This window comes from Hibiscus syriacus, unplaced genomic scaffold, assembly GCF_006381635.1.
Source record: "Hibiscus syriacus cultivar Baekdansim isolate YM2019G1 unplaced genomic scaffold, ASM638163v2 tig00111671_pilon, whole genome shotgun sequence".
Taxonomy (NCBI): Eukaryota; Viridiplantae; Streptophyta; class Magnoliopsida; order Malvales; family Malvaceae; genus Hibiscus; species Hibiscus syriacus.
In genome coordinates, this window is record NW_024063152.1 from 1,419,989 (window position 1) to 1,432,287 (window position 12,299).

At 35.5% G+C, this 12,299-nt stretch overlaps 1 long non-coding RNA gene and 2 pseudogenes across 1 annotated transcript; 2 read left to right on the top strand and 1 right to left on the bottom strand.

Moving 5' to 3' along the window:
• The first annotated feature begins 20 nt into the window (after positions 1-20).
• LOC120167236 lies at positions 21-392 on the top strand. The gene is made up of 2 exons (XR_005520025.1): positions 21-182; positions 305-392. It is a non-coding gene; the product is annotated as an uncharacterized LOC120167236 (long non-coding RNA).
• Positions 393-569: 177 nt separating this feature from the next.
• LOC120167196 lies at positions 570-1,528 on the top strand (annotated as a pseudogene).
• A 967-nt stretch (positions 1,529-2,495) lies between these two features.
• Positions 2,496-5,664, bottom strand: LOC120167335 (annotated as a pseudogene).
• Between the last annotated feature and the right edge of the window lie 6,635 nt (positions 5,665-12,299).

The following is a 12,299-nucleotide window of genomic DNA, read 5'->3' on the forward strand; positions in this document are numbered from 1 at the left end:
TACGGTTTTGACTGAAGTTTTTCATTTCTTTTTGTTGTGTTTGTTGTCAAATACTTTGTAAATGTCAAGAATTTCCATGTCGCCAGATCAAGACTGACTTGGCTGATTCTTTTCGGCCAAGTTTTGATTTCGTACTTTGAATTGTCAAATTCAAATGCTTCTAGTTGAAAATTTGTATTCTGGTGTGGGTTTTGTAGCGATTTTCTGTTTTCTATGGCTCCATTTAAATAAGTGTTTTTTAATAAAGAAATCCATTTCTTTTCCCTTGGAAAGGATTAAAAAGAAAGATAAAGAAAATATAAAGTAGCTTAAACCACTTGTCATTGCTTGAAGCAGGGGTTACTCAATGGCTGGATTTCGTTCTAGATTCATGCCCATCAATGTGTTTAGTAAGAAGGAAAGAAAGAAAGTATTTGCTTCCTTTTTCTTCTGTTTCCTTCATAAGAAACAACAGAGTGTCAGAGAATTGCTTTTAGCTTTGAAAATTATATTTTGGCTTATAGCGTGTGTTTTAGTGTTTGGTTCTTTCCCCTTTCTTGTCATGTATAAGCAGAAGAGTTTTTGGTATTAAGCATTTCTCAAGTTGCTTTGCTAATTGGATCTGAACTGGACTGCTGCTTAAGATACTGACATGTATTATCAACAGGTAAAAACTGAAGGTATATCACAATGAAGGTACTTATTCTTGTTGGAGGGTTCGGAACACGGTTGAGGCCCTTGACTCTTAGTGTTCCTAAGCCGCTTGTTGAATTCTCTAATAAACCCATGATCCTGCATCAGGTATACTTCTGAACTATGATTGTTGTTTTCTCAAGGCAAGTTTGTTCATTTTGTGGAATAATGTTTCGTCTGATGTTTTGCAGATCGAGGCTCTCAAGGCTGTTGGTGTAACTGAAATTGTGTTGGCAATTAACTACCAACCTGAGGTACATTGGGTTTTCATGTGTAAAATTTAATGCAACGGTCTGAAAGTTTAATGGCTTAAGTGTTCATAGGCTGACGAGTGCCACTTTGATTTTGTAGGTTATGTTGAACTTCTTGAAGGAATTTGAAGCTAAACTAGGGATCACTATCACATGCTCTCAAGAGACAGAGCCGCTCGGCACTGCTGGTCCCCTTGCTTTGGCTAGGGACAAGCTCGTTGACGAGTCTGGTGAACTGTTTTTTGTCCTTAACATTGTGGGAAATGTTTTGGTTCACGAGACCGCAAAAATCGGAGAAGGATGTTTGATCGGACCCGATGTGGCGATTGGCCCAGGCTGCGTTTGTTGAGTCCGGAGTCAGACTCTCTCGCTGCACCGTGATGCGTGGAGTCCGCATCAAGAAACACGCTTGCATATCCAGCAGCATAATCGGATGGCACTCCACCGTCGGCCAATGGGCTAGAGTAGAAAACATGACTATTCTCGGGGAAGATGTTCACGTATGTGACGAAATTTACGGCAACAGCGGCGTGGTTTTGCCTCGCAAAGAGATCAAATCCAGCATTCTGAAGCCGGAGATCGTCATGTGATCTTCCAGGTAAAATTAAGTAGTAAAGCATGTTTAATCACATTGCATTTGTTCTTTTTTTATATTATTAAAGTCCTTTTTTTTTTCACTCCAACACAAGTGTGGAATCTCAGTTTTCTGCGAACCTGAGGGTCGTTTTCTGTTTTTCAACCACGTATGATAATCATTGGTGTGAAATGTGTAATATTTTTGTAACTTATCTGCAGTAATTTTTTTATTTGTAATATGATGAATTATCAACTATCTTGTATTTAACAGTTCGATCATTTTCGTGTTTGATCGTTTTTGTTTTTGTTTTCGTGTTTAAAGGAAAATTTGTTTTCCTTCAATAATATGGGTTCGAGTAGTGTAGTCTGCGTGTGTGAGTTTAGATTAAAGTATTTTATAAAAAATGATAAATTATACAATCTTTCATTATCGGACACATATTTGAATCTTTTAAATTCACCATTGATATTCATTCTAAATTGGTCCCTAATTTTTTTGAACATTCTAATTTCATCCTAAACTATACATACATACTAATCATATCCCTTGTTAATAAAATCGTTAAACCAAGTTATATTATTTTATGTTAGAATAAATCAAAATTTAGGTTAAAATATGATTGAAACTAATTACATATTTGTATGAATTTGGGGATGAAATTAGAATAGTCAAGAGTTTAGGGATCAATTTAGAAAGAGGATCATAGTTTAGGTATGAAATTAGAATAGTCAAAAGTTTAGGGATCAATTTAGAAAGAGGAACATAGTTTAGGTATGAAATTAGAATAATCAAAAGTTTAAGAACTAATTTAGAACGAGTCATAGTTTGGGGATGAAATTGAAATATTCAAAAGTTTAAGGACCAATTTAAAATGAAAGTTGTAGTTTGGAGAAATTAACTCTATATATAATTTACTAAAAAAATAAATTATTTTTTAGATTTTCCTTTAACAGTTTTAAGTCGTGGTAAGACAACCCTATTAAAAACTTCATTACTATACATGATTCGGAATAATAAAAATCTCAGCTCCACATCCGTTACCAGTTTTAATCTAACACGAGACAAGCTTCCTCATGAAACAGAAGAGGTATTCACTAACCTGACATGGTAATGCTGTTTAACCAGGCACTTAAAGCAATTGACGCAGCTGCTGATTTTCTTTCCGGAGAGACTTGACCTCTTCCATCAGTTCCGCCTGGTTCTGTCTTATGGAGCTCATCACACGGGACATCTCCGTCTATAGAACGATTTCCACAAAAAATTAGAGCTGAGGAACATAACATGTAAGTGAAAGCAATATCAAAAACAAAAATAGAGGATGATAGGCAAATACCTCCTGCATGTGAAATTGTCGTAATATTTCGATATGTAGGTTCCTCATGTCCCCATGAATGGATTTCTGGAATGAATCGAGGGTTTCTTCGAGAGTACGTTGAAATAGCTGAAGAGTAAAGTTACTTCCTTGTTGGGGGTCTTGTTGAGGAGCTTTGTGGGTTTGTAATGTTCCTCCCTATTATATATATAGTCAGAACCAATGACCGTCATGACAGAAGAAAACTATGAAATCATAGAGATTCTTAAAATTCCTTCATCATGGATGACTTCAGCAATCCAATGCATAAATGAAAGCATAATATTGCAAACGGATATAGAGAAATTAAATGTAGAAAGGAGCAATTATTTAACCAAACCAGGTTGCATACATTCATTGTTGGAAGAACTCCCGAATTCCGCTGCAGTCAACGAATCAGACCTCGATAACAGGCTGATTTACTACTTGTAAATCAAAGCATAAACTGCTGTAGACAATGTAAGGCTTGATGATGTCACAGATGGAAGCGGGTCGGGCATAAGAACTGAATCCTCCATTGCACCTCCCAAAAGAGCAGTCTCAGCAGTGCAAGTACTCTCATTAACAATGGCTGGTTTTGATCTTTGTCAGCATAAACTTGAAAGTTGAAACATCCTGATAGATGCTATAAACAATTAGGATGATTAAAGGACTAAAGCTTACTACATTTCATTTACACAAAACACTTTGAGGTTAGACCACAAACAAGCTAGCAGAGACAGCCCATTATGTCATTAGTTTCATTACAGAACATCATCTTTATACACATACCCTTCAAAATTATATATCAAGTTTAGATTCTTATGGGAAAATTGAAAGCAAGTGCAAACTACAAGAACTTATCATGGCCTGGGTCTCTTTTTAAATTAAAAAGAGATGCATAGAGCAAAAGATAACCAACCTCTGAACTATACTATAAGCACGAAGAACAGTGAAAGGCTGTAGTTTTCCCCGGATATCATAGAATACCACTCTACCATTACCGGTGCCAGCTGCCAGTGTCCAACCATCATCTCTAAATGCCAATGAAGAAAAAGGTGCCTCATATGAAATGAAAGCTGACGGTCTTCTAGACCCTGAATCGTAAGTGTGTAGCTTCTTATCCAACCCAACACTAGCAATTATCTGTCAAAAAGGAAAAAGGGACTTGACATGTGAAAATATTTAACTATTTTTTTTAAAGATGTCTTAACCATAGAAAAGTTCCTTCATCTCAACCTTCTAGAAAAGGTCAGTCTATTCCTTTAACTAATCCAGAAAGAATGAAAAGAAGAAATAAAAAGGAAATAATGAGACCTTATCATTGGAGGGTGAGAAACTAATGCCAGCTGTGGGAGCAGAATGCTGATTCAACCAAGAAACCTGTAACAGCCAGTGGATTACATATATGTTTTAAACATCAAGAATATTAAGGCAGACAGAGAGAAGAGAACCTTAGGGCTGCGACCAGTGGTATCCCATAAATGAACAGATCCATCATCACCTGCAGTCACTAAAATGTGTCGACTAATCCGCGAATAATCAAGCACCTTTAGTTCCTGGTCTTAAAATCCACCAAAGGAAAATTAGCTAGCAAACAAGAATAAGAACTTAACATAAGCACCCAAATGCAACAAACTAAACAACCTGTGCATCAGGATCTTTTAATTCAGCAGCCTTTGCTCCAGAAACAAGGTTGTGAAGTATTAGATCCCCACTAAGGCTGATGGAGGCTAAATGTTCGTCTTTGCAGTTGTACATAACACCAGCTATTGAGCTGGTATGACCCCTTAACCACTTGATACAACTCTTCCGCTGCAAATCCCATATTCTTACAACTTGACCACTTCCCCCTGAACATATGTATCTGGATCCCTTGTTGCTAAAGCTAATAGCTAAAATAGACTCCTGCAAATATAAGGGAAATTATGATTTATAAATTTGACTAGGAAGGCAATGCCTACTATCTTACCTCCCCCTTACCCCATTACATATGGGAACAAGGGACAGCCATTTCAAGTGTCATCAACAAATAATAAATTCCAGGTGTCGAGTCATAAAACCTTGAGGGTTCTAGTTTCACAATTGAGAGCTCATACTTTTTTCTTCTTTTGGCATAAAACATTATAGCAACTAACTTGATGAAATGGACACATTATAGACTATAGAGGAATGCAAAGCACAAAATGTTTGAAACAAGCTTTCCCATCCATGCTACTTAAGCGCATCCTCCTCTCTTGCTACATACAAGCATTGATGCTAGAAACATGTGATTATAGACAGAAAGCACAATTATATTTTGTTCATTATACTCCTAGACTACAAACAACAATACACTGCACGACACGCCCACAATGATAAAGAAGAAACTTCAGAAAGCAAATGAATTTGAAACTACTCTCTTTTGTTCATAAGTAACTCGATGTAAAACATGATTTAATAATCTACAACTAGAGTCATCCAAAGTCAGCTGCCAATCAACATAGCACATCCTATAATTAACTTGTATATCGTCATGTGTGTATATGAAGCTAAAGACCCTACAGCATCGACAACACAGCTAGGGACATAGCACATAACTATTTTGGAATTAGCATGCATGATCTATCTACCTGGAAATGAACAATATATCCCACTCCAAAAAAATTATGTTTCAAACAATCAAACTATAAGTATTTCAACAATATTCAACAGTTTAAATCGTAGAGAAGGATTACCTCAATGATATCTCCACTATCACTCCCATCAACCGGAATTGTCCCAATCCTCTGCCCATTTTTCCGCCACAAGGATATCTTCTTATCCTCTCCAGCACTCGCCACCACTAAATCTGCAATAACATTTGCTCAGCTGGAATCAGTGCAAATAGCTATACACAAGTAAAACCAAAACAGAACAAAACTGAATTTCTCATCATAATTGCTAAATTCAAACGAAAATAGGAAATGGAAATTAATTGGAACCTGGTGGTTAGATAAAAAGGAGTGTAAGTAAACCCTTCGTCAAAGCAAAAGAAAGCGAAAATAGGAAATAGATGATAAGTTTGAATTAAATAATAAGATGGACGGAAGGATAACTACATTTGATTGCACCTAATTATATCCATACAAACAACTCAATCAGTGAATAATCTGAGAGATACGAAAAATCATTTTGAGGACAAAGCGAACACTTTTTTTTAGAGTTCCAACAACTCCGACCACACCTATGTGCTGCCAGACTAGATATATCTATACGTGCACCGCAGATTAACTGCTATAAAGAAAAAGACAAAACATGGAGGTGGAAAATAGCAGCTTATGCTACACGAAAGCAGACTAGTAAACTTTTTTACCCTACAAAATGGTTTCCACAAAGGTGTCACTTACGTCACCTCCAGCAAAAGTTTGGATCCTGCAATCTTCAGTTTCAACCATTTTTGGAGACTGATAAGGATAACTACATTAGAGAAAAAGAGATACGGTAAATAATATAAAGTAGCACTGAAAGTTGTTTTGGCGTTTAACTAGATGAATAACAAAGACTGATATAAAAAAATGAGAAACATAATTAACAATTATAATAAGCATCATATGAATTTAAAGTGAAAAAGATTCAATTTTTCGTGTGCTACATTCTGACAATAACAAAACTACAAAACACATTACCAATCATCAATATTCTCACAACGGACAGAAGAGGAGGATATTGAAGGAGAAGAAAGAAAATCACTTCCGTTCTTCTCCATTAGAAGCCCTTTTTGTCTTTTTCCTACTTTGATGTGATCCAAGGAGAATCATATGGCCTGAATCTTAAGAGAGAGAAAGAGATAGATCAAAGAAGGTATTTTCTTTAGTTTCTAAACTTGGACCATCAAAAAATATTATTAATTATATTATTATTATTATTATATTATTATTATTATTATCTAATTACATATTGTTGCAGGCCCGAAGTTCAAGCCCAATTACAGTCAGTCCAGCAGCTCAATTACAAGCAGACCCGACCCAGACCATGGGACCCAAACCGACCCAGAAACAACTGCAATAACCCACGTGAAGCCAACTACTCCTGTCAGCCCCATGCTTTCACGTGATTATCGGTGCCAAATCTGCTCTCCAGCAGCAAATGAAGAACAACAAAAATGAGAAATGAAAAAGTCATAGAGTGGGATCCTTTTTCATATGTTGTAAAATTAAATATAAACAAGGGGCTATCATTTTCTCGGGGGGAAAAAACAATGTAAGTTGGGGGCTACCATTTTCTCTATGAAAAAAATCAATCATCCACCAAGCTAAAGTAAAAAAAAAATTATACCTAACCCCGAAAATCCAGGATTTTCCTATCAAATCAGATCTACTCAAAGAAGATTCATTCGAGAAAAAAAAGATAAAAAGGGGGAGCTATTTTGTGAAAAAAAGAGAAATAAAAGGGGAAATTCGAATAAAAAAATGTAAAGGGGAGTCTGAGTAAAAAAATGAGACTATCGGTTTTGAGGTTCATTCGAACCAAGCAATGTAAAAAGGGATTTTTCTCCCGAAAATTCTTCCAATGAAAATTGATACATCAACAGATTGTTTTTTTATTTCATTCGTTCCAGCAGTATATTATTATTATTATTTTTCCTTCTTTTATATCCTATATGTTCGAAATAGAAAAAAATACAAGAGAAAAAGGGTTCTTACATTCTTTCGGATTTTCACCGGCGATAGGGCTATCCGATCGACAATCCGAACATTGAAAAATTGAGTAAGGCCAACACGAACAACATACTAAAATATTAGGACGATCGGACGACGGACGACGGTAGATCGAAGAAAAGAAGGCCGAACAGTTTTTGGTCTTTTTAGGACGAACGAAGTCGATTCATGCAAAACCCCTAGATCCATGATGGGGAGGTCAAGACGGACCTCCTGGTGAAATATGATGACCATCAGCCACTGGCAGCATTGGTGGCGCGGCGGTCAGCGATGACGGAGCCGGCGGCCGGCAGAGGTAATCCACCGGAGATTGACCGGTTTTCTAGAGAGAAGGAAGACCCTCTCTCTCTAAAAATAATTTAAAAATAAATGAAATGAAAATTAAAAAAAGATTTTTTATTTATAGAAAACTTTATGGGGAAATTACACTTTAAATCCCCTAAGTTTGGCGTGTTTTAAAATAATTACATGTAGGGACCATTTTTGTAGTTTACCCATTTCTGATGCATATTATATATTTTTGGATTTTTTTCTGTTTAGTCCCTATATTTTTAGGCATGTTTTTCATTCCAGTACCTGAATCTCTGCATTTTTATTTATTTCATTTTTAGCACTTAAGATTAATTATTTTTAATTTAATCACTGATGTCATATCTCTTGTTTTATTTATTTCTGATTTTGACATTTAAGTTTTTGTTATTTTATTTTAGTCACTTAAGTTTCTATTTTTTCTATTTTAATCCTTTAAGTTAATGTTTTCAAGATCTCTTATCGAGTAAAAGGATTTTTTAAATGAGTCATTCGAATCAATTCTTTAAATTTAAATTTAAATTTTCGCAATTAAGACAATCGATAAATTAAAATGGTACCGAAAGGGTAGTTCAAGTGTGTTAATCCTTCATTGACTGTAATCGACTCCCGAATCCGACATATTTTTGGTAAAACGTAGATCAGATAAGATGGTGTCCGATCAACCAAAATATTTTCTTTTAAAATGATCGGTGACGACTCTAACCCATTTATTCAAGTCGAAGCCCAATTCGGGCCCCAATCGAAAAACGGTCTCGGCAGCTTGGCGACTCCACTGGGGACCTCAGGTAAGTGAGTCAGGCCAGAATTAATTTTTGGTTATCTTTTTTTAAGCAAAAATAATAAATTTTAATTTTAATTTATTCATTCGATTCTAATTATTTATCTTTGATTATTTTTTAAATAAATAGTTGTACTTCGTTTTTTCAATGATTTTATATTTTCAAAATTTTCATCTCAGGTTCTATACCCGAGCTCCAAACCCTTTTAAGTGGGGGTGAAAGCGACGCTTTCGTGGGAATTTATTCTCCATATGATCCTAGCAAGTAACCTTTGGGATTCATATACCTTATGTCTTCGTGTGAATTTATTCTTCGTATGAGCATAAGGGAATGTATCATCTCGAGTTTAACTTAGTCCACATAAGCTTGTAATGGGCTTAGGACTAAGGGTCTGGTAAGCCCAAGGGGGCACCGGCAAGGAGAACTAGGGTACCTTTTTTAGAACCTAAACCGGGAGACTACAGGGAATTAGAGCTCACCCTAAAACCTCATTTGAAACCCTAGGCTTCTTTGAGATTATTTCCTGCTTTATTTTTTTGTTCAAAACATGTGAACTAGAAATTCATGCGGTTAGGACTGGTTAAAAATTAACATGTGGGATAGAGATCATGTCCGGGTAGGAATAATAAGCATGTGGGGTAGATATCATGTGAGGTAGGACTTTTTGTTTTCATTATTGTTTTGGTTCTTATTCTTACCTCACTAACTCTTTTCATTTTTATTCTCTTTCATTTTATTTTCATCATTTGCATCATTCAAAAGAGGTGTTGATCCACTAAAACGTGTTCGTTAAACCTAAATAATTTGCATTAATGGAAAAGGGGTTGTAATAAAAGAGGTGAAAACGCAGAGGTCCGTCTATGGTCAGGGAAACAATCTACAAGACAATTCAACCAAGAAGACATGGTACCTGCAATCAAAGAATATGCCACTCTATTGTATTGTGAATAGCTCAGAATGGACCAAGATTTACACCAAGCACATACAAAGTCCACTTTTCGAAAATGGTTTGGCAAAGGTTGCAGGGGCAAGGCGAGAAAAAGGTTGCTGACCTGGAGAGTCCCTTTAAAGACAACAAGAACAAGATGATAAAACGATAGCTGAAATTGTAGGCCATTATTGACGAATTCAAGAAACAAGCGAATGAACTTTAGATAGTCCCTTTGATGGAGGATTCCAATGGTATTCTCGTTGGGAAAACATGCTCAACAAAGGATGAAGGCTAAAGATGCAGTCATTCGAGACTTCGTGAAGCAAGTACAAAAACTAGCTCGTCACTTGCACAGTTTAGCCAGAGAAGCCAAAGTGGTTCGACAGGGTATTCAACCGGTGACAGACGTAGGTAGAAGACTATTCAATCTGTTTCGGGTCTAGAAGACTTAGTCAGAACGTACCTTTAGAATGTTTTTGTCTCTTAAGAAATAACACTTTTGTCCCTATAAAGATTATTTATAATAGCAGACATGTTTTCGGATCAATGCCTTGAACATTTCATCCATTTTTGCATTTTGCATATACATTTCATTTCTAAGCATTTTCATAAACGTGAAATTTCTTCATGGAGGATTCGATGAAGTGGTTTTAACCACATGACACCACATGGAAGCAAGATTTTAACAATTAAAGAAAAAACTGAAATCAGTATAGCGGGAGCCTGATTAGCTGATTGTAGGACTAAGCCTGCCATGATGATCTGAGAAAAGAGTCTCCATATCCTAAGGGCTACGATGTTAAAGCTATGTGCATTTACTACATATGAAGCTCAAAACATTCCTTTGAGAACTGTAAGGAACTAAAGCACAAGATCCAAAACTTGATGGATTCAGGGAAATGGAAAATCGGAGAAGTGGGCATTGCATCTACCATTTGCACTAAGAGCATTGTTTTGTTTGAACACATTTTTTATCTTTCATGTTTGCTTAATCTTTTAAACGACTGAATTTATGCTACCTTCTAAGGTGGAATAATTGAACGAGTTTTAATATTTAGTTCTTCGAATTTTAAATGAATTAAATATTCTTTTAATTTTTAAAGAATTATAGATTTTTGGAATATGACAAGATTAGACCTATCTTATCATGTCTAAAACCCCAAAATAAAGTACCTTGACTCTTTACCCAAAATAACTCATGGTCATTACCAAAAGACCAGATTTTGACATTACAACCCTTTAAAACTTTTGAACATTGTCTTTATCTTTTAGATGCACAAAGAGTCATACCCATACCTTTTTTGAGTCAATAAAGTCACACCATTTTCTTTTTAGACTCAAAATTGACATTTTTATACTATTAAAACCTAAGGCATTGAGTTGTTCATGATCATTCTTCTAAGACACAACTTGGGGCATCTCGCAGGGAGCCTTAACATTGAGACATGTTGGGAGCAAGAAGCAGAAAGAAGAATCCATTCGAAATAATTCTATGATGCATTAATTACACTGTTTTCATGTGAATAAAATTAATCCTGAAAATCTACCCCGTGGGGATACCTCTTCTGCGAGAACTTTTTTGTATGATATGATGAACGACTTTGTTTCATTTATCCATATATATATATATATATATATCCCTTGTTGTCCCCTTTTGAGCCTATAATATTTTTCTTCTGATTCAACCCTAAGCAAGGATCACCCTCCACATTGGGGGCAAGGTGGAAGAAATCTGCTCACATGAGTGAAGACTTCAATCCAAATGAGATACCAAAAGGTGAACCAAATTCCAAGTGCGAAGATCCAATCAGAACAAAAAGAGAAAAGAAGTAAAAAAACAAAGAAAAAAAGCAAAAAGAAAATAAAAAAGAGAAACAAAAACAACGGAAAAAGTGAAGAAAAAAGAATACAAGATGCATATGCAAAGATTCTCTCGATTCAAATGATGCACCGAGATTCAAATTATGGGGTTGATCAAGCACAATTATTCCAGAATCACTTCACTCGAAGATCATGGAGCATCCAGAGAAAATCAAGAGAAACACATACGAGAAGATTCAAATTGAGCAAGAACGGTGGTGGCTAAATACCTTTGAGTTTGGAATTTTTCGGTTCCTTTTTTTATTCCAGAAGTATTGTCGTTTTACATTATTTTTTGTTTGGGTATATATACCCGTTTTACAGTAGATATTAGCATGCAAGGAAAGGACTAGGTTAAGATAAATTAAAAGTTATGTAGTAAAATCAAATCAAAATAAATACACTAGTGATCAAAATTTAAAACACATTAAAACTACTGGATTAAATAACAGTCATCCATTTTCAAGTCTAAATTAAATAAAAATGCAAAAAAAAATATCAGCCCAATAAAATTAAAATAAAACAAAATAACCACTGTAGGTGATCATAATGTAAAACATATTAAACTTAGGGGATCCTATATGTGATTTTTCCTTAAATATATGGCTTAAAATAATAACAGGCTAAAAAAGAGGACTAAAAACATAATTAGACCCTACTTTAGTGACCAGACATAAAAAGCCTAAAAAAAGGGACCTGTGGGTGATTAACCTAGGACCTAATGACCAAAATGTAAAATCACTCTAAAGGTGTAGGGACCTTATTGTGATTAGCCCAAAAAATCACAAATGCTTAATATCCCCTCCCAGCTTTGTTTCTGCCCGAGAAAACCAAAACCAAACCTAAAATTTTTTCAATTCCTCTCCTCCCTCAAACCTCACGGCGGCCGACACCTTCAAAGGAGCCAA